Source organism: Rhagoletis pomonella, unplaced genomic scaffold (genome assembly GCF_013731165.1).
Source record: "Rhagoletis pomonella isolate Grant_MI unplaced genomic scaffold, Rhpom_1.0 Rhpom_scaffold_00005, whole genome shotgun sequence".
In the NCBI taxonomy this organism is placed as follows: domain Eukaryota; kingdom Metazoa; phylum Arthropoda; class Insecta; order Diptera; family Tephritidae; genus Rhagoletis; species Rhagoletis pomonella.
In genome coordinates this window covers 43,680,621-43,698,731 of record NW_023458559.1, presented here as the reverse complement: position 1 = coordinate 43,698,731, position 18,111 = coordinate 43,680,621, and the positions used below count along the sequence as shown (strand labels likewise).

General features: G+C 39.6%; 1 protein-coding gene across 5 annotated transcripts in view; it reads left to right on the top strand.

The window, feature by feature from the left end:
* Nucleotides 1-2,957: 2,957 nt before the first annotated feature.
* The window catches only part of LOC118739028 (protein split ends-like), a 40,236-nt gene continuing 25,082 nt past the window's right edge, over nt 2,958-18,111 (top strand). For 3 of the 5 annotated variants that reach the window (XM_036470116.1, XM_036470117.1, XM_036470113.1), the window contains exon 1: nt 17,723-17,788. The gene's annotated coding sequence lies outside the window, so the exon portion shown is untranslated. Of the gene's footprint in view, nt 3,770-14,787; nt 15,519-17,722; nt 17,789-18,111 lie in introns of those variants that run through there. The other 2 variants (XM_036470115.1, XM_036470114.1) reach the window with 2 other exon arrangements.

Here is an 18,111-nt window from a genome sequence, read left to right as displayed (position 1 = left end):
ATATCAAATCGAAAAATTTTGTTTGAATTTCTACACACACTCTTACAGATTTTGACAGTTTATGCCGCCAAAGCAAAAACAAATTACATGTAAATTTTTGTTTTTGTACTTCTGCCATCACCTTATATTAGTTATGTTTTTTACAAATTATCCAGTAACTTACCAGCAACTCTCCAGTAACTTTATTTCTAAGAATTCGCTCTCATAGAAAAAATTTGCAATAAAGTACGTGAACGCTTTTCCAGTAATAATTTGCAAGTTTCATGAACAGCTGATAAATTGGTTGTTTATTCGCAGCAAATTCCTAATAAAACAATATATTTTGTATTTAAATAGGTTTATTTCGTGAAATTCAACAATAAAAACCCACAAACAGTTTCCTTATTAGTTTAAATTTCATCCAGAAACATGCGATCAGCTGTTTTTCGTACTGGCAAATTCTTACAAGTAAAAATTTATCCAGTAAAATCCAGTAAAAATTTGCAACCTCAACTGTCATTTTTCGCTCTCTCAATATCCCCTACTTTGCAAGTTTTTGCGTACGAAAACGCCAAAACATGAAAATTCGTAAAAACTTTTACTGGATTTTACTGGAAATGAGTAAAAAAAACGCAACTATTAATGCTTTATATATAAATGCTTTCAAATATGGGAAGCATCGAATTTTTCATATTTTTTAAGTTTTCATGGACGGTTTGGTGGCCTTACTTCAAGCTATTAACTAAAACTTCAACTAAACGTCAGCGCGGGTTATCGATATCCTACGGCCATTCTGCAAAACCACGTAACACATTTGCTGCCAAGAATAGGATTTGCTCACACAAGCTCTTGGCTCAATCCTTATTCATTCGTTCTGAAATATACTAGCCAGAAATGCAATTGCTTTATAAAAAAGAGAATCATTTTGAAATAAGAGTGTTTTTACTCTCTTGAAAATAATTTATGCAGCCTCACATACGCGGTTTCGTATTTTGTTGATACGCGGTTTTGTGCTTTAAACGACGATATATAGGTATGTTATTAGGCTAAAAAGCACAAATATAAAGGGGATGCATATCAAATTTTGCAAACAAATTGTTTTCCATCCTAATATCGTTACCTTAATATAGTGAAAGGTCTCTTCAAAATCGTTGGTTTAAAAAAACCCTATAGCTAATTTATGAATGTAGTAGATGTTATCTTAATATAGAAAAAAGTTTCTTCAATTAATAAACACTGAAGCGAATTGATGGATGTAGTAGATGTTTTTAAATTCTTTTATGCCTTTAGTGAGTAATCGAACGACCTTTGAATCACGAAAGAATATTATATACATATGTGTATGAATATTGCTTCTTTACTACTAAAAAATATGTTTCGAATCCTTTGGGAATGTCGTGTGCTAAATTTTCGTGGGTGATTTCACGGAGAATGTCTGGCATCACTGAGTCAAGCTAAAAGGTGATTTTTGTCTTTAAATGTAAAATGTAACTGTAATCTGTAATTCGCATTGTAGGGAAAATATCCGCATCGGGCGCTTGAATAATCTTCCGCCCCATAACTCATTTGTGTGTGTGGAGCTGTGGGTCGGAAGTTCCTTAAACCAGATGCTATCCCAACCCTTAAATTGGGTGAGTAAATGTGCGGTGATAAAAGTAAGCTAACCAGATTACGATAACCGGGACGACAAATTTTTACTTATAATTCGTACTGTGTGAGATCGTGCAAATTTATGAGAAAGAATAAAAAATGGATTGAAATATTTTTCAACCTGCAATTTTTATATTGCTTTTGTTTATAGTTACGCGCTTTGAAACATTATATAGTGGTTGTTCACAGTTGCCTGGTTATTAGGTTATCTTATTATTCTGTAGTGTATTTTATTGTTGTAAACTGAATAAAAAAATATAACCAAATAACCTGACAAACAGGCACCCCTCTATCCCCCATATTTTCCTTAATTCCGTACTCCGGGGTTACTATTCTAAAATTTTCCGAAATAGCTTATCTTCTAAAATTGGAGTGTATCGCGTACCAGAGTTCTAAGACACTTTTACTTTGGACGGCAATTCTTTTGAAAACACCCTTATGACCGAACGCACTCTCTACTCGCTAACAGCTGTCAAAAAAACTCGCTTATTCAGCAGTGCTGCCACTACTAAATCAGTTTCCAAACTACCAAAAAAATGTTCAGCATTTAAACAAAGTTTCTTGAATTTACGGGATTTCAGATACACAAATTAGCAGTAAAAAATAAAATACCAAAGAATTACAGTGTTGGTTAACCATTTATACCAAATTTTAAAGTTGTACTAACTTGATCAAAAAATGTATATCAATATGCATACAATCACACTTTTTTACTAAATGCCTATCTTTCAAGCTAAGGAGTTTTTCTTTCAGGATAGGCAATTTTTCGTTCAATTTCAACAGCTTATGAATCATAACTTTTAAAGTGCTTTTTAGTTTGCAGAAAATTTTGTGAAGTGCAAAATGAAAGCGTATTGAACGAAATATGCAATAAGAAAAATTCTTTTTCAAAACAAGTTTCGGTACTTGTCTGTACATACCTTCGGACAAAAATCCGCATTTCATCCACTGGTTTCTTTTTTCGGATGCATTTTCGGATTTTTTTCTGGCTGGGAAGCGAAAAAATTTGCGTAAGCTTCATCGAGCCAGCCAAACTACCAAAGTAAAATGAAGCTACCAATTTTGGTCCAATTGGATCAAAACGGCAACGCTGTTTTTTAGAAATGTCATTTATAAACGAGAAAAACACCTGCGGCGAATTCGCTTCTAAATTCTTGTAACATCAAGTTATTTCACTCGCGCATACGCACTTTACATACGGTAATCAAAAATGTTTTATTGCCAGTACACGTATCATTTCACTCTCACATATACCCAACATTAGTTGCTCGTTACAGCAGCAGCAGTTGCAAACGGCCAAAACGAGCCAGACTAGTTTGTGTAGCGATTTCGGTCGTATTTCCATCGTTGTCGTTTTCTCTATAATTGCGTTATTTTTTCGCAATTCGTGAGATTGTGTACACTAGTGCAAAGTGTACAAAATGACAATTCAATGGATCGTCTATCGTAATTAAGTGAATTCGTGTAAATGCAAGCAAAGCATAACGAGAGATTTTTGTGTGAGAAATAGTTGTAGACGAAAATTGTACGGCGTTTCCCACACACAAGTACCCAGCAGCCAAAGTCGCAGGCACAGTTTTCGTCCCTCATACGTCGCGCGCAGCACTTCGGGTGCGTTAACCTAGTGCTAACTCTTTCGGTTGTGTGCATTTTGTGCTATGAATGTATAAACTACTCGCATTTTCGGTATTGACAAGCATTGTAGTGTACTCGCTCCGACGTGGAGTTAAACAGTGTTTTTGTAAATTTCTCTGCACTCGCTTTCCATTCGTAAGAATTATAAGAGTGTGTATGGTATGTGTTTGCGTGCGTGCGAAAACGCAAGAAATAGACAACATAACTACAAGAAAAGTAAGGAGAACGAATTGCTGCTCATCTGTTTATTTGTTTTCGTTTTTATTAAGAGCAGCGTGAATAGAACAGTAGTCGAGATACCGTGAGTAAGCCGTCATTCATTAGTGTGAGCGAGTTGGACTGTGTGAAGAAATTTCAGATGAGGAACATTGTGGCAAATGGAACCTTATGTTTGAAAACAAAGTCAGAGTTGTTACTAGCAAAAGCTGATATTAAATAAAAAGTTAAATAAAATTATCTCCCCGCAGGGATCGCATTATTGGCATATTAGGGGAATGATAAAAAGGTAAGTCTGTCATCTAAAAATTTTAAAATGCTCTATATATGACCCGAAATATGTTGCTTCTAATTTTTGTGGCACCACTCAGCAACGCAATTTTTCGTTGCATTTTTGTATGAACTTCTATAAATTATATTAATGACATAAAAGCCGACTGAGGATGGATAAAAACAAACAAAAAGCTGTTCAAACCATGATACAAAAAATAAGATAGTTTCATTACTATTTTTTTTTTTTATTATAAAGCAGATTTTTGACATTTCTCCAGATGTAAACATTAACCATAGCTTTGCCACATTGAAATTGTTTGATAGGGGAGATTTTCTTTTAAATATTTGGAAGTAAAATTTTCATACAAACAATAGTAAGTTGATGTGTTCGATAATCAAATTTGTACGTTTTTCACAAGCGTTTAAAAGACCCTTTGGGTACTGTTTATGAATTTGTACAACGATTTTGGGTTGATGTGCCGAAACGCGTCAATCGAATCAAAAAACTTTTACACACACTTGTAGACAACAGTTCACGCTTTATTACAAAAATTTACATTACTAAATCTTAGCACTAATTTAACAATAATGTCGGTTGGAAATATGGTATTTGTTATAAATTTGTATATACATTTTTATATACAAGATATTTTTATAAAATACCCAGTAACCAAAATAGACATCACTGGGGCGGCAGCCCCAGGTTTACCACACAGAAAGGGAATTCTAGTTACCTCATCCTTTCCCAAGGTTACATCACTGGGGCGAAAGGTGTTCTCTGCAAAAGGTGTTCAGCACCCCTTCTTCGGACGCAAGTTTAACTTTGTTTTTTCCTTGCAAAAAATCTAAAATTCCCCTATTTTCAAACAGCTCCCCAGAGGTCTGTGGGAGGGGTTGGGGGTAGGGGTGCCTTTTCATAAAGGGGGTTTGTGGGGCCCACACCCCTCCCCCTCCGCCCCCACCCCTACATCGTTGTACAAATAGCTAAACATTGCCCTTCATTAACTCCGTTAATTTGCTTGACACCATTTTTTCCATAGCTATTTTCATGCTTTCCATCATTTCACCCATAATTTTATTGACGGAACTATCTACCATATGGACATACTGGCCATTGCATTCGTCGCACATCCTCCTCAGGTTCCTATTATGGATATCAGCCTCAGCTCCGGAGCTGTTATGCTCACACAATTCGAGTGGAACCACTTTTGGCATACCCCTTCACATCCAATACATTCATCATTTGTAAATTTTTTCTTGCATTTTCCACAGGTCTCATGTCCGCCGCTGGCCATATTGGTATAAGTTACTACCAACTCTATAAGTCTGGGTTAATGTTATCAGAATTCATATATTTTCCACTGCCACTTGTTTACTTCTAGACTCTTTCAACTTTTTTACATCTTTTTACTAAATTTAGTTTAATATTTTTATTTATTTTGGCTGTTAAGTATACAAGCGCTATTCCGACCACTTGCATCCAGTGTTGCCAGCGTTTTTTTGTGTGTGGAAATTCAAACAAAATTTTTCAATTTGACATAAGAAGCTGGGAGGCGAAACACCTATACAAAATCCGTTTTCATGGTAGTCTTGTGGACCTTTTAATACCATACCGTTTAATTAACCCTTTTTAATAATAAAAGATACTTTTTTTTAGGGTTTGAGTACGTTTGTAAATTATATATATATGGCAGTAATACTTTTGTCTTCTGGATGGCAACCCTATGTTACATTTTTGCTTACTTGTGCTGCTTCCACATTTGATATTTCGACGAAACGCATAATTAATTAACAAGAATAACCTGGCTAAGAACTTTTGATATAAGTTCCTTGCTTGTTGTTGTTGTTGTAGCGGCTACAACAACCCCGCCCAGATCGGTTGGTATCTCAGTCGTTGTCGTCAAGTTCCACTAACGGCAACCCTAGGAAGCGTGCAGCTTCTGTGGGATCTGTCCACAGGGACAGGGCCGTTAGGGTAGTCGGGTTTTCCGGGCATGCGAAGAGATGGTTCGAGTCATGTGGGGTCTCTCCGCATGCCGGACATTCGTTCGGCACATCCTCATTCAGCCTACTCAAGTAGGAGTTTAACCTGCTGCAGTAGCCGGAGCGAAGTTGAGCAAGTGTAGTGCGTGTCTCCCGAGGCAGATGAAGCTCTGTCTCGTCAATGTCCGGGGGTGGTATGCCTAGAACGGCATTCACAGGTCGAGAGTCTACATAACTCGAGACTGAGTCCCTGTGAATGCCGTTCAGGGCCTGTCTGTACGCTGTCGGGTCCAGAGGTTGCTTAATGAACCTCTGGACTTCGTCCGTCAGTTCATATAGATGCCTCCTGACGTGCCTAGGCGAGGGCTCCTCTGCAAGCAGCTGTCTGTTTGGGTGGCCACTTCTGTGGCTCCCGATCAGGAACTGCTTGCAGAGCATTATGTTGTGCTCCCTAACTGGGAGCATTTGCGCCTCGCCGTGCAAGTGATGTTCTGGCGACATCAGGAGGCATCCCGACGCTGTCCTAAGTGCCGTATTTTGTCCCGTCTGTAGCTTCGTCCACTGCGTCCTACTAGTCCCTGGCGACCACACTGGCGCTGCGTAGTTCAAGACCGGCCGGCCTATTGCCTTGTATGTTGCCAGCAACGTTTCTTTGTCTTTGCCCCAAGTACTGCCGGCTAGCGACTTGAGGACCTTGTTGCGGCTCTGTACTTTATTGACAATAGCGGTTGAGTGCGCAGAGAAGGAGAGCAGACTGTCGAAGGTTACTCCGAGTATTTTGGGGTTATTCACCGTCGGAATTGGTGTGTCATCGACGTGAATCCCCAGCGGTAGCCTGACCTCCTTCGTCCAGATTGTGAACGCGGTCGCGGAGGATTTCGTAGGGGAGAGGGCTAGACACTTTGCAGTGAAGAAGCGAGAAAGTTCGGAGAGATAGCCGTTTACTTTCGAACACAGGTCATCAATTCCATTCCCAGTCGCCATAATCGAGCAATCGTCGGCATAGGAGACAATCGAGACTCCCTCTGGTGGTTGAGGGAGCTTTGAAATATAAAAGTTAAACAGTAGCGGGGAAAGGACACCACCCTGAGGAACCCCCTGTTTTATTTTTCGCTGCTTACTCGTTTTGTCTCTGAACATTACCGACGAATGTCGACCACTTAGATAATTTGCCGACCACCGTTTGAGCCTCTGTGGGAGAGAGGAGGCCTCTATATCTTCTAGTAGCGTGGAATGGCAGACGGTGTCAAACGCCTTTGACAAGTCCAACGCTACTAGAATCGTTCTCTCACAGGGACGGTTACGGTTAAGGCCACGAGTTATCTGAGTGTTTATGGCGTTAAGTGCTGTTGTTGTACTGTGCACTTTTCGGAAACCATGCTGATGCTTCGCTGGGGTCAGGTGATTTGTGAAGTACGGGAGCAGCAAGGCCTCGAGTGTCTTCGCTACCGGGGAAAGGAGTGTAATCGGACGATACGAATCTCCTTTGTTTGCCGGTTTCCCCGGTTTGAGCAGTGGGACCACTCTCCCCACCTTCCAGATGTCTGGGATGATGAGAGTGGCCATTGACAAATTGAGGACCTCCGTTAGGTACGCTACCCCCGCAGGACCCAAATTTTTCAGCATCAGCATGCATATTCCGTCGGGACCCATGGCTTTGGAGGCTTTCGCCTTCCCGATGGCCACCTGAACTTCACCGCAAGTGAAAGCAAGGGGGGCACAAGTTGTTGGCAGTTTGTGCAGCCTTCTGGTCACTCGACGCTTGGCTTTGTCCACCGGAGGATGCAGTATGAACTGCCGGCTAAAATAGCTCGCGCATCGCTCCGGGTCCGACGAAGCATGGTCGCCGAAGGAAATTTCGACTCTGTCGTCGTGCTTCGTCGGATTAGACAATGACCTCACGGTTGACCAAAGCTTGCTCACACCACAGGTGAAGTTGCAAGTCTTCAGATGCTCCTCCCACTTCTTCCGCTTATGTACGTTTACAAGTTGCCGAATCTCCGCGTTGAGATCCCTGATACGGGGATCTCCGGGATCGGCCTGACGAAGGCTATCACGCTCATTGGCTAAAACAGCCGCTTCGGCAGGGAAGTTTGGACGTGGGTCCGATATGCACCCTGCCGGTATGAAGCGAGCTGCAGCAGCAGTGATAGCCCTGCGGAACTTACGTTCACCGAGATGGACGTCGGTTGGTGTGGGGAGCGATGTGAAGGTGTTTTCAGTAAACTCCGCGTAACCTTTCCAGTCAGCTTTAGAAAAGTTGACATAGGTCCGGTGTTTGGCGGAGGCAAAGTCGGTTGGTTTATCAATCGAGATGACTATGGGTAGATGGTCTGATGCTAGAGTCAGCATAGGTCGCCACGTTATGCTGTTTATCAGACCAGCGCTGACTATTGTGATGTCTGGCGAGCTACTGCAGTTACCCATAATCCTGGTGGGTGCGTCGTCGTTCATTGTGCAGAATGTCGAATCGTCTATCTGCTCAGCCAAGTCTGTTCCCCTACGATCGTTTGACAGGCTTGAGTGCCAAAGATCGTGGTGCGCATTAAAGTCACCTACTACCATACGGTTTTCACCTCTGAGGAGCGCACCTATATCAGGGTGATATCCTGCCGGGCAGCAGGTGACAGGGGGTATGTATATATTAAATATTTCGAGCTCGACATCGCCTGACCGGATAGCGATGCCCTGACATTCTGCGGTCGATGTCTGCTTCGATAAGACGATACTGCACGGTGTGGTGCGTGATGAACGCTAAGCCACCACCATTATCTCGCTCGCGATCTCGACGGTGCACGTTGTACCCGGCACAATTCAACAAAGTTGAATTGCTTTGCAACTTCGTCTCTTGGACCGCAACTATTAATATACCATGCCGACACATGAAGGCGGTTATCTCCTCAATCTTGCTCTGTAGCCCGTTGCAGTTGAATTGGAGGAGCTTCATGTGGTTCGGGAGACGTGTTGTGATGTGGGGTGTGAGTGAGGTGTATGTTCTTGCCGCCGTTGGCTGTGTGTGCTGCTGAGGTGATTGCCTCCCTGTGGTGGTAGTGGGGGGCGTCGCAATTGATGTCAGCGACCGAGCAGCGCAACACGGGCCCTCGAAGTTCCCCGTCCAATCTCGCGTGGTGCGCAGACCTTAACATGCCCTAAAGTGGCACCAGCCAAGGCAGGTGTTGCACTTGACTGATGTCACATTACGGAATATTCTGGTCTGACATACCGTGCAGATTGTAGGGGGAACCAGGAGTTGTTGGCGGCGGCGTGTGGGTGGTGGTGCGGTTGTGTGTGTTATGTGGTCTGTGGTGGCTGTGGTATGTTGTTGTGTTGTGGCGACTTTGTGTGGTTGCTGTGTGAGTGTGTGGGGCTGCACGGGCGGACTATGGGTTGCCGTGGAGGCTGCTCTGTTTGAGCAACAGGGGGCCACGTACGACGTGGTCCACTATCTGTGTGTCCGTAGTCCCGAGCAGACCCTGAGGTGACTCCACCCCTCGCAGGCATTACACTTGACTGAGGTGGAGTTGTGGTGTAATCGTCTTCGGCATACACAGCAGGTGTATATTTCTGGCCCAGGGTTTGACTCGATGCCAGCCCTGAGTAGGAGAATGCGTAGTGAATGTTGCCCTATGGACGGACAACTTCTGAGATACTTCGCCGACCTAAACGGGGTTAGATCGCCGAAACAACAGCCCTTGGTCGGTTGAAACCCGAGTCATTCCGGTACGTAGAACCGGCTGTCGTGGGAATGTAAGTTCCTTGCTATTTTTTAATGCTTATGAACATTGTTTAGTTAAAAAAATATATATATATATATTTATATTTTCATACATTTTGTATGCAATTGTTTTGAATTTCAGTTATTTTCCTAGCATAGCGTCACTGTAAGACTAAAATCATATCTTCTGGAGCGGCGATCAAAGATAACGAGCAACAGTAAGATAGAACGGCGAAGTCGTTCACCCATTTTTAAACTGAGCACGGGTGCCTCAAATCATACCTTCACCGATTCAAACACGAACCGGACCCCATATGCCGGAGGCAATAGAAGACGTTCATGTCTTTGAGTGTATGTGATTTGACAGTAACAGAAGCAAACTTGGCGATAACTTCATGCTTGAGTCACTCGTGGAGGCTATGCCACAAATCAACGACCAATGGACAACATCATTTGATAAAATAGCAGAGGCGATGAACAAGCTAAGGGCCCTCGAAAGGCTGCGGCGCACCAGCGTCCTTTTTCCCTCCTGTTGTTGTTGTTGTTGTAGCGGCTACAACAACCATGCCGAGATCGGTTCTTCCCTCAGTCGTTGTCTTCAAGCTCTACTAGCGGTAGTCCTAGGAAGCGTGCAGCCTCGATGAGGTCTGTCCTTAGGGACAGGGGCGTCTGTCGATAAGTTGTTTGTTTTACGGTTGTTTGATGAACCTCTGGACTTCGTCCGTCAGTTTCCAGAGATGCCACCTGACGTGCCTAGGCGAGGGCTCTTCTGCAAGTGGTCTGTTTGGGTGATCACGTCTGTGCGGGAGTAGAAGGGACTCTAGTGTCTCCGCTACCTGGAAAATGAGAGTTATCGTCATTTGTTGGATTTCTGGAATTAAGAGAGTAGCCATTGACAGTTCGAGGACATTGGTTAAATAATCTACTCCCACGGGACCACAATTTTTCAGCATCAACATGCAAATTCCGTCGGGTCCAAAGGCTTTGGAGGCTTCAACTTCCCGATGGTTACTTTTACCTCGCCGCTGGTGAAAACAAGAGGCGCACTAGGTTTTGGCAGTATTTGCAGCCTTCTGGTTGTTGTTGTTGTTGTTGTAGCGGCTACTAAGCCCTGTTCGGGGCGGTTCATCCATCAACGTTGTCGTCAATTTCTGCTAGGGGGAGGCCCATGAAGTGTGCTACTTCCACAGGGGCTGTCCATAAGGACAGGGACGTTAGCTGAGTAGGGTTCTCAGGGCATGTGAAGAGGTGTCGGGAGTCATGTGGCGACTCTCCACAAGCCGGGCATTTGTTGGGCACATCCTCGTTGATTTTTCTCAAGTAGTAGTTGAGCCTGCTGCAATAGCCAGATCGAAGTTGGGCTATTGTAGTGCGGGCCTCCCGAGGCAGACAAAGTTCTGTCCCGTCCTTCTGGTCACTCGACTTGGCTTTATCCGCCAGAGGATGCAGTATGAACTTCCGGCTCCGGGTCCGACGAAGCGTGATCACCAAAGTCTATTTCGACTCTGTCGCCACGCTTCGTCGGGTTGGTTAATGACCTCACGGTTGACCAAAGCTTACTCACACCAGAGGCGAAGTTGCAGGTCTTCAGATGCTCTTCCCATTTCTTCCGCTTATATACATGCACAAGTTGCCGAATCTCGGCTATGACAGCCGCTTCAGTAAGGAAATTCGGACGGGCTTTCGGATGGCTTTCTCCAAAATGTTTTGGGAACTACGACGTGTTTGGCTCCATGCATATAACATGGAGTTGGTTGTTTTACCGGAGATTAGTGTTAACCAGATATTGAGTAACCGGCGCTTAGTCTTTAACGTTAGAGAAATATTTTGATTTTACATTAGAATACTAATGTAGTTCTCGTATCGAAAATCAGGTTAAAGAACTATGTTAGAATTTGATTAGAGAATGATTAGACATACACTAAGACATTAAAAACCAATTAGAATTCAGCGTTAGTCTAAGATTAGATATCTAACCTATTACTCTAAATTGACAAGCTCTAAGTCACCTTTTTGTAGAGAATACTATAATTCTCGACAGTTTCTCTTATCGTATTCTAACCTCCTTCCTTAGAGAAACACATTAGAATTCTAATCGTTCTCTGACTTCAATGTTTTTTTTTGGGAAACTCTCATGACATCTCAGAGACTTCAAAAATATCTGCCATTAAATCAAAGACTACATTCTTCATCATAAAATGTATAACTCGAAGGAGACAAAACTCCTTCTGGAAACTCCGGCACCCTTGATCTCTAAGTTTAGCTTGCTTGTACAAGAATTATTAAGTTTTCCTCTTCGGTCCTGAAACGTAAGTCATTCCACTTTTGAAGGAAAGCTAATTATGTGTCTTGTTTTTTGTCTAGCTGGCAAGAAACGAGAGGCTGAGAGAGTCTGAACACAGGTATCCGTGAACTGTGGCAAATACTATATTTACTATTAAACGGCTTAAAACTCAGTTAGCCCAGACTTAAATTAACTTGCCGTAAAAAATCATCAATGATTACTCAACACGTCAACTTAGGTGCAAATATTTTGTTTTTGTGTTTTCTTTTTCAGCTTCTTATAGATCACAAGGAATAAAATATTTATTCAGAGTCCTTGTGATTAGCTATTCATTTTGAATTTCTGAAAATTAAACATTCTAGCCTATAACAATTTATAAAACTTATTGTTCAAATTTAAATTAAATATTTAGCAATTTGGTAAATATTTTTTTATAGAGAAATGTTTTTTTTTTTTTTTAAATCTGTACGAATGTCCTTGCACGTGCAATACTGTTAGAGTACAACTCCACAACAAGTTTTTCAGGCGTTCATCGTTTTTCAGGCTTTCAGCAATAGCTGAATTGTGTAGCTCCCCAAACCCCCGCTAAAGACCCCTTGGGAGGTGTTTTGGATTTTTTCCAAAACGATTATAACCCTCAGTACTCCTTTCTCTGTTGCCCAAGAAGAGGGGCTGAACACCTTTTGCAGAGAGAACCTTTCTGCGTAGGCGGCCTTCGGCCGCACTTATGGATTATAACCCTCACTAAGTAGAATTCTCCTTTCTGTGTTGCCGAAGAAAAGGGACTGAACAACTTTTGCAGAAAACAACTTTCTGCGTAGGCAGCCTACGGCCGCGCTTAGGGATTATAACCCTCACTAAGTATAATTCTCCTTTCTGTTTTGATAAAGAAGAGGGGCTGAACACCTTTTGCAGAGATATTTCGTGGAAATTTTTTTTTTTTACAGCTCAGCTCGGAAACTTGCAAAAAATACCATATTTCCAACCGACATTATTAATAAATTAGTGCACAGATATAGTAAATTTTATTTTTGTAATAAAGTGTTGTCTACAAGTGTGTGTAAAAGGTTTATGATTCGATTCACGCGTTTGGGCACAGCAACCCAAAATCGTTGTACAAATTCATAAAGAGTACCCCATTTCTCTATAAATCTTTATATATATACATGCTCTTCACTCGTTAACAGTACTTACATATAAATATACTGATAACAGTTACTGCCCAATGTCTTTTTTTACGTTGCCTCAATCGTTCGTTCAATTTTCAAAAGTGAGGGGTCAAATTAAAGGGGTTGCAAATTGTTAAAAATCTAGCTTTGAATTATGTTATAAGTTAAATGAATTATTTTATCTGGGTATCGATAAAAATATCGATAACAAAATTTATTAATACATCGATAGGTTCCGAAAATATCGATAGCAAAATCGACAACATCGATAAAAATATCAATATTAAGATCGATAAAAAATATCGATAAAAATATCGATGTCAAAATCGATAAAAATATCGATAAAGATATCGATTATTATGTTGATAAGTTCCGAGATTCGCGAACATCTCTAAAATCCCGAAATAGTTCCCATATTAAGTCTCTGTGTCTGTATCTATGTATATTCTTTTCTTTATAATCTTTCTTCCTCTTCCTCTATCTTTATCTTTACTTTTATGGGTTTCCTCGTCCTCATCTTTTTTTTTATAATAATCTTTGTTTTTACCTTTATGTTTATTATTTTCTTCTTCTACCTAATTCGACACCTCACTTTTGAAAATCGAACAAACGGTGCAGATCTGACGGCATTCAAACTCATTCATATTCATATATAGACTGGCAAAGGAAAAATATTTCTCCTGCATAATAGTTATCAGGCAAGGTAAAAAAAATTGGGCAATAACTGTTATTAGGCAACGAAAAAATAAATATCGGGAAATAACTTTAGTCGGCAACAGAAAAAATAAACGTTGGTCAATAACTGTTATGGGGAAACGTAAAAAATAAACGTTGGCAATAACTATTATTGGCAACGTAAAATATTAACGTTGGGAAATAACTCTTATCGGCAACGGAAAAATATTTATCATCTAATTACTGTTATGAAACAACGTTTTCGTTAAATTTCAGAATTCCGGCAACGTTTTCAATTCGTAAATAGAAGATAACATTTATTTTTGGTCCCTGAATAAAATAACACAGGCCGACAGCATTTCTGACCCAGAAACCGGACTATATATTCTCGAAGGATTTTGATGCGATGAATTGCTCTATCAGCTCTGGTTTTCGAGATATCTTAACCTAAAAGTGCAAAAAACACTGTTTTTGCCCATATTTGAGGTTATGTAGCCTTGCAGATGTTTTCTTTCACCAAAATAATAGGCTGGCTTCTTTAAGTACAAGTCTTCTTCTTTCAAATGGCGTTTTGTTTGCTCAAATATCATTTTTTTCGCTGAGATATCGCATTTTTAAATTTGCATGTCATTTAGAAACATGAAAATTTCAAAATGCGTTAAACCAGCGAAAAAAATTATATTTGAGCAAACAAAACGCCATTTGAAAGAAAAAGACTTGTACTTAAAGATGCCAGCCTATTATTTTGGTGAAAGAAAACTTCTGCAAGGCTACATAACCACAAATATGGACAAAACCGGTGTTTTTTGCACTTTTAGGTTAGGATATCTCGAAAACCAGAGCTGATAGAGCAATTCTGAGGCCAGATTTGGATTCAGCGCATCATAAACCATCGGAAATATATAGTCTGGTTTCTGGGTCTGAATGTTGGTTAAATTTTGTCGGCCTGTGTAATTAATTGCCACAAAAACTACGCAGATAACTTTTAAATAAACGCTCACCAAGGTAAAGAATTAAAATTTAAAAAATATGTACATATATAAATAGGATAAAAAAAAAATATATATATATATAAATTGGATGTTCACATTCCACTGCATTCCGTTGATATAACTCATTCATTCACAAGCAAATTGTTTCCAAAATTTGTTTGCCGTTCACCCTAATATTTTCGTATGTTAAACTCTTTTGTTGCATAGAGGGTTATTATGAATCCATTTCACGACGGTGAGCAGAGCAGCATGTATAGATATGGCCGATGCAGTCGTTTACATATGCTGCGCGGTCTCTGCATTTCATCGCTGCTTCAGTTGCAATTTCGCTCCCAAGAAATTGAATATTTCTATGCTGCTGTCAGCGAATATTTCCGACGGCGAAAAGCAGACACAAAGAGAACTGTCAAAATCAGCAGCAAAGCTGGGAGCATAAAATAATTGACAAAATAAGACAAGAACCAAGCGAAATCCAGGAAGAAGACACGACGCGAAAGCGAAAAGCAAGTTAAGAGTATTCGGTTCATATTTTATTTGTTTGATAAACAATTTATTCCTTTCGCCAATATTTATTCGCCAAAACAAAGTGCAGTGAAAAGCAGAGTAAAGAAAAACATAAAAATTTGGAGACAAATTAAGATAAAACGTAACTACATATGAATGTTCGCAGAAATTAATTGAATGGGAAAAGGGGAGGTGTTAACACGAAGACGACATCCAGATCCACGACGGGCAGTTGCTAACAAAAACTTGCACGTTTTCTTTAATGAGCAGAGAAGTCAACAAGATAATCTATCCAGACAAATATACAGATATAAAATCACACCGTTTCTTTGGAACAAATATCTGTTGAAATGTGCAAAAAAATTATAAATATAAAACAAGCCAATCAAAAAATTTGACAAACAAGAGCGACAGCAAGAGCAAGAAATGATGGAAGCAGCATGGTATGTTGACAGGACATTGGTCAATTGAAGTTTATGAAAATATATGTTGCCACCTGTTATTAATAAATCATTCATTCAGGGTGATTGGTGGTGGCAAGTTATTTTTGAAAGCAAGAATGATAGAATACAAAATTGCGCCGATCAGAGAGGATTTTTGAGAATAACTTGTGTGACGTCACACTAGTGCAATTGCGAGAGAGAAATGCCAAAACATGAGCAAGAATGGAAGAAGAATGTTGCAGGGAAAACGTAAACAAGTTGCACAAGTGTGACGTCATGCAAATTCATTAAGAGAGGAATAGCGGTCCGAGATCGGCGCAACATTTGTATTCTCTCAATCGTGTTTTGAAAGCTAATTTAATTTTTGATTGGATAATTGATAGAAGAGTTGGGAAAAATGCTTTAATTTTTTATTGCATTAATTTTATTGTAAAAAATTAGTGCATTAATTTTTGAAATGTAATGCAAATACAAATTGCAATTCATTAATTCTGAAAAATATAATGCTAGTGAACTTCTAGTGATAACTTCGTTTGTATTACTAAAATCCATGAATTTTTTTCTAGTGAAATGCAAAGAACCGCTTTTTAAGGACTTCGAATAATTACTTATAGTTTATTTAGCTTCATTCTATTATGTTTATTTGTTAACGTTAGTTGTGTATTCGTATTCTCCAGCAAAAAAATATCCAGTAAGTTGCCTTTACCAAATTTCGGAGAGTAAGCCAATATTTACTCCCAATGAGAGAAATATGCAAGAAAATACGAAAACGCAAAACCAGCAAGAAGTTGCAAGTTTTATGAACAGCTGATTAATTTGTTGTTTTTCGACGCTATTTTCTAAGAAAATAATATTTCCCATCTTATTATATAGTTAGTAGTCAATTACAACTCTGAAAGCACCGCAAAACCTCGTCGCGGTCTTGCGTGATCTCGTATTTTGGGTTAATGAGTTTTCATCGAAACTACTTCAGTGGCAACGCTAACAATATTATTCTACCAAGCATTGTTGCCAACTTATTGCACTAAGCACTAGATTTAGTGCTTTTTGGAAATAAAAAAAAAATGGTTTAGTGCCATGAACGAAAGACACAAGATCACGTAAGAACAAGAGAGTGAAAAAAGTCGACTTTTTTAGCGGGTTCTACGCCATCTTGTTTCACTGGAAAACTAGCGAAAAGTAAACAAAGCAAAGAAAACAACGAAAAACAAAATTAGCCAAAAATATTGTCAGCCACTTTAAGCGCACAATTTAGGTAAAATGATGCAATGAAATGCTTGAAAATGTGTTGTCATGTTGAATTAACTCTTCTTTACTTAAATAAAAGTGTAAAATAGTGGTGCTTGTGATGTAAACAAACGCTCAGCTGACGAACCCGCTTTCGCAAACTTTTTTCTCAAAACCAGTTACAAATACAACGTCGCGTTCTTACGTGATCTTGTATTTTTGGTTCATGGTTTAGTGTCTAGTGGCTTTTTTAGTGCGTTTTTTTGGACTCAAATTTCTCATGCAAATGAAATAATTTGAAATATTTAAAGCTGTGGCAGCACTGAACTTACAAGAATCAATAAATTTAAATGCACTAGAATGCAGCCATTATTTATAAAAAGCCCAAGTTGCAAACCTTCGTTCCCGTACACAGGTAATTTAAGTATTTCTGTTTTCTTTTCTAATTGTACATATTTTGATTGATTTACACAGTTCGCCAAATTTAAATTTTTTTACCTCCTGAGTAAAGCACATCGTGTCTTGTTAATTATTTGGTACTGATCCAAATCTGGCCACAGAATTACTCTAGCTCGTCAGAATTTTGAGGTGTCCATCATCAAAGTGCCAAAAACACGGTTTTGCTTATGTTTGAAGTTACATTGTGAAAACAACAAATTTTTTTTGCTAAATTCTACTTAAAATTTAGTATTACTTTTCCGCTTTAAAATTCTTTTTCCTTTGTTGCGATTCGATTTCCCTTCCTCGAGATATACAAGCTTAAATGTGCAGTACTTCGGTATTACCTCGTAAGCATGAGCCATCATAGCATGTTAAATACTATAAGCTGTTGTAAAAAAAAGTATCCTTTGATTTAAAAAAATTTTGTGCTTTTAGTGTGGTAAAACGCTTTGTTTTCCAAGTTTTGGTGCCTTTTGAAAACTGTTGGCAACACTGCTACCAAGTGAGAGCGAAGAAATGACAGAAAGCAGACAAATCAAGAAAATCGTGTCAAATGCAAACATTGCAAAACTTTTTTCACATTTTCATAAGGAAATATTTTGGTAAAAATATTATTTTAAAAGAAATTTAACGCTATAATATATACCAAAGTGAAAATATTAGTTTTTAATAAAAAGCCTTGTGTAATGGCCACTGCAAATACATAAGACCGAAGGGTGGTGGTGATGGTAAAAAAAGTCTGAAAGCGTAAATGCAAATGTTGAACGTCTTTATTTAAATTTTGAGATTTCTTTAATACTAATGCGATAATTTTTGCTAGGATTCAAGAATTCGTAGAAAGGGGCAAGTAAGCGGTATAATTGGAAAGGATTAAACTAGAAATTTGCATTGCCCACTAAGGAGCACAGGAGCGAGGATATGAGTG